Source organism: Artibeus jamaicensis, unplaced genomic scaffold, assembly GCF_021234435.1.
Source record: "Artibeus jamaicensis isolate MK-2021 breed Jamaican fruit bat unplaced genomic scaffold, CSHL_Jam_final scaffold_1689, whole genome shotgun sequence".
Classification (NCBI taxonomy): Eukaryota; Metazoa; Chordata; class Mammalia; order Chiroptera; family Phyllostomidae; genus Artibeus; species Artibeus jamaicensis.
In genome coordinates, this window is record NW_026522029.1 from 430,360 (window position 1) to 434,833 (window position 4,474).

The following is a 4,474-nucleotide window of genomic DNA, read 5'->3' on the forward strand; positions in this document are numbered from 1 at the left end:
GCTGCTTCTTCACCCTGTGCAATGCAGTTTCCTCTCTGACCTGCTAGTTCATAGGTCAAAGGACTTTTACTTGCTAAATCCCTTGGTCCTGTTTAGCTCTCATCCTCCTCAACCTGACTCTTTGACTTTTAAAACCTGTCTGAAGGTCTGTCTGTCTGAATTCCCCCCAGGCCCCCTATTCCAACCCCACACTACAGTCTAGCCACACTGATGTGCCTCTAATGCACTCAGCTCATATTGCCCTAGGCCCTGTTCCCTGTACTTGGGACCCCCTTCCCCACCCCTTCAACTGGCCATTTCCAACTTGACTTTCAAGTTAGGGTTAGTTTACTATCACTTCCTCAGAGTGCCCTCCCTAAGTGCCTCCTCCCCTCCCCACCCCCATCAAACTGAAATTCCCCACTTTCCATCTTAGGAAAGTAGTTTTTTTTCTTCAAATTACTTATACAGTTTATAATTATGGACTTTAGTTGTATGTCTATTTGCTTAAACATTTACCTTTCCGGAGGGTAAGTTCCATGAGGACAGGAACCTTGTTGGCTTTCTTTAGTGCCACGTATTTAGAATTCAGCACAGTCGCAGCAACAGTAGATCCCAAATACTTGTTGAATGAATGAATGAAGTGCTTTCTTCATGGCCGGCACTACAGTAAGTACTTTACATGTATCACCTCATTTTTATTTTCACAGCCACTCTATGACAAAGTATTATTGTCAGGGGAAGAAATTGAAGCTTAGAGAGACTGAGTAGTAATGCCCAAGCCCTCTCCAAAAAAAAAAAAAAGTGAGTGGGAGAGTTAGGATATGAAAATACATTTCTTTGAGTCTCTGTAGGACTTCTTAATTATCATATTATAGTGCTTCACAGCTGACAAATCTTCAATATTGGCCTTCCAAAACTTCCCTCACATTTATCCCCTCATGTCTGTCTATACAGTCTCTCCTGCGTCTTCCTTCCAGGATCTCTTCCAAACTAAACAATGGTACGTGGGTGGGGGCCTGGTCACGAAGGAGACTAGGCGGTCCTGGCAGCTTTCCTTTTCTAACACATGTTTCTGAGAAGTCCCCAGAAAGCCTGCGAGGTAGACAACCATGACAATGGTCAACATTCTGGCAGTGTTCCTGCCCTTCCTATGTACTCTTCTCATTTCCTGCCTCTCCCCCTCCAACACACATCACTTTGGGTTGCTCCTCACTGGGGTGCCCCACTCAGGCTTTCTCTCCCTGGCCACAGATGCCCTCAGCACATTCCAGATCCTTTTCCTGACAAATACGTACCTGTTCTAGAAAATGTCCGCTATAGAATGGTGAGGAAAAAAACGTAAGATGAAATATTGTATCAGTATTTGCTGTGGGTTGAATTGTGCCTCCCTCCCCCATCCCAATTCATATGTTGAAGTTCTAACCTCCAGCACATCAGAATGTGCCCTTATTTGAAAATACGGTTATCATAAATGTGATTATTCAAGTTAAGATGAGGTCATACTGGAGTAGGGTGTGTCCCTAATGCAATATGACTGTATATAAAGAATCCATGTGGAGAGACAGATATGCACAGAGCATGAAGGTGAAGACAGATTGTAATGACACAGAAGCCAAGGAAAAACAAAGATGGCCAGCAAACCAGCAGAAGCAGGGGCCTAGAGCATCGTCTCCCTCGGGGACTCAGAAGGGCCAACCCTGCCAATACCTTGGTCCCAGGCGTCCAGCCTCCGGAGCTGTGAGACAATACCTTTCTCTTGTTTAACCCACTCAGTTTGTGGTAGTCAGCCCTACTGAACTAATAGAAATAATATAATCCCAACCCATCTATGTTATGGATTAGCTTCCTCTCTCTGTCTGTCTGTCTGTCTGTCTCTCTCTCTCTCACACACACATATACACAATGAAAAGGAGATATAGCTTATAAATAAGTGGTTCTTTTGGGAGGGTGGATGATTGGTGATGTTGCTTTGTGCTCTTTTTCTGCACTTCTGGCTATTTTCTGAATTTTCTCACATCTCTACAATATTGCATATTATTACATAGACAAATCCTGGGCTCCAGGGTCCTCAGCTGTAATTTTAGAAGATCCATACCAGTCGTTCAGCATTCTTATAATGATTAAAGTGCATGGCACACAGTAGGTCAGTTGGTGTCCCTAGAATCAGAAGGGCAGCTCCAAAGAAGTCAAGCAAAGCACTCATCATTCAGGGGTTGCTCGGCTCTTAAATTAGGGCTTCACCATGGCTGCCAAGCAGGGCTGAGGCTGCTGCTCAGCAGTGGCCTCTGTGTGTGGCAGGGCTGAAGGCAGAGAGTGAAATGGCAAAGGGAGTTGGCTAGACACGATGGGGTTGGGAGGGTCAGCAAAGAAGAGCAAGAGATGTTGGATTCAAAGGTTGATTAGAGGAAGATTGGTTGAAGGAGGGCAACTTAATCCATTTGGGACAGTATGTTTTAGTTTGGGGTGGCTGTCTGGTGGAGCAGCTGAAAAGGTAAGAGGGACCAAGATGAAGAAGAAAACACAGTCAGGAAGTGAACAATTCCCTCTAATACAAAGAATGACCACCTCCTCATTTCCTGTCTGAAAGCTCTCTGGTAATGGAGTGAGCTACTTCTAACTTACTTCTAACTTTCACAGCCCATGGGAAGATGTTCTTTCCCAGGGAGGGGCATTTTCCAAACATCCCCCTGCTTGTTTTTGGCCATATCTGGGATAAGATGTTCTTTTATGGAGACCGTTTAGGTAGATGCAACCCAAACATTTAGCCTTGCCCCTGCCTTATCTCAACAGGGAGGGTTGTCTTGAATCTTGATTTTAGCCATTTGTGACTTCAGATTAATCTTTGGTTTTCAAAGATTGGTTTTCAATCTTTGCTTCTTTGTATTTAGCTATGTCTTCTCTATTTCTACCTGAAATCTCAGCAATTTAGGGAAGATTTAGGTGCCCCCAAATGCCAGTCACAATCTATTCTTTTATGGGAGGTCACTGATGGACTCGCCCATTCCCCTTGCCAAAACATAATTTCCCCTTTCCTTTTATATCTGCAAGATTATGTAGCAACATGAGAAAACATTTATAATATAATATAAAATAGTGAAAAGAAGAGAATATAAAAGTTGCATGTAAATTATTATTGAGGCTATGTAAAAACAAATAAACAAAAACACACACACATATACATACAAGGAAAATAAGCCCAGATGAAAACAAATCACATAATTAATAATGGTTATGTTAGAGAACTAGGATTGTGGATTTTTTCTCATTATCTATTTCCTTAAACATTTTCATTATAATGGGAAAATAATTTTATAATGAAGAAATAGGCTTACTAAGATAAGGCAAGAGGCAGAATGAATAACAAAGTTTGATAAAATAAATACAACAGGAAAACTAGTCGTAGATAAGGTTTTTCTGGAAGTAAATATACATAGTTCTCAGCTCAGTGCGTGTGTGATAGAGCATTATGACCACAGAATTGCTGTGGAAGACATGTAGCCCCTTGTCACCCAGCGTGCCCTGAGAATGACCAAGAGGAAGAGCAGCACAAGACTTCAAACCTGCTGAGCGTTTGCGAAGAGCTGGGGATGGGAGCAGCTAGGAGTCCAGGCACATTAGAGGTTTGGGGGCTGTGGAGAGACTGCGTAGATGTTTCTAAATCTGGGGGTTTCCGGGAAGTGTTTCAAGCATGACATGCTGAGGCTCTGATACTGTTTATTTTTAGAAGTCCTGTTGAGAGGAGTATCTTTCACCTCTCACTAGGTTGACTGTGCTCCCTGGAACCATGGACATCTTTCTGCTGTAGCAGCAGTAGGATCAAAGCACGTGTTTAGAAAGAGAAGTGAAAAACACCAGATGTGAGCAAAACCACAAGGGGAATTTCAGACGGGCAGCATGCACCAGATTACCCAATTTGGAATGTGGCCGAGGGCCCAGGACAGGCTGACCCTCTAAGGATGGGGCTGGAGGGACAGAGGTTATTGATCCTGATTTAAGCCAAATGCCACTAACTTGACCTGTGACCTTGCTCAAGCCATTGACCTCCTCTAAGCCACTTTCACTGTCTGTAGAGTGGAAGGACTAGCTTATTTCCTCTGAGGAATATAATGGAAACCATGCTAAATACCAGACAGAGGTAAGAATGAAGTTTGATCTTAAAGACTGATGGTAAATTATGTTTGAATATATAAACACTACAACATGTACACATTTACAAAGTGTAGATACAAATATTTTGTGGGAAGGATATGTGTTAAAAAAAAATGAAACAACCCAGAGCTTAAAGATTGTATCACACAAATCACAAAGTAAATCAACTCATAGTATAAATAACCTACATGTTGACAGTTGAAGGGGATGTGACAGGGTATGTTTTTTCTGTCACCCACAGCTCTTTAGGTCTCCTGGGGACACCCCAGTTGTAGACTAAAGCATACTACCTAGTACATAGATAGTGCTGAATAAGCGTTAGTAGATGATAGAGCTCACGCTC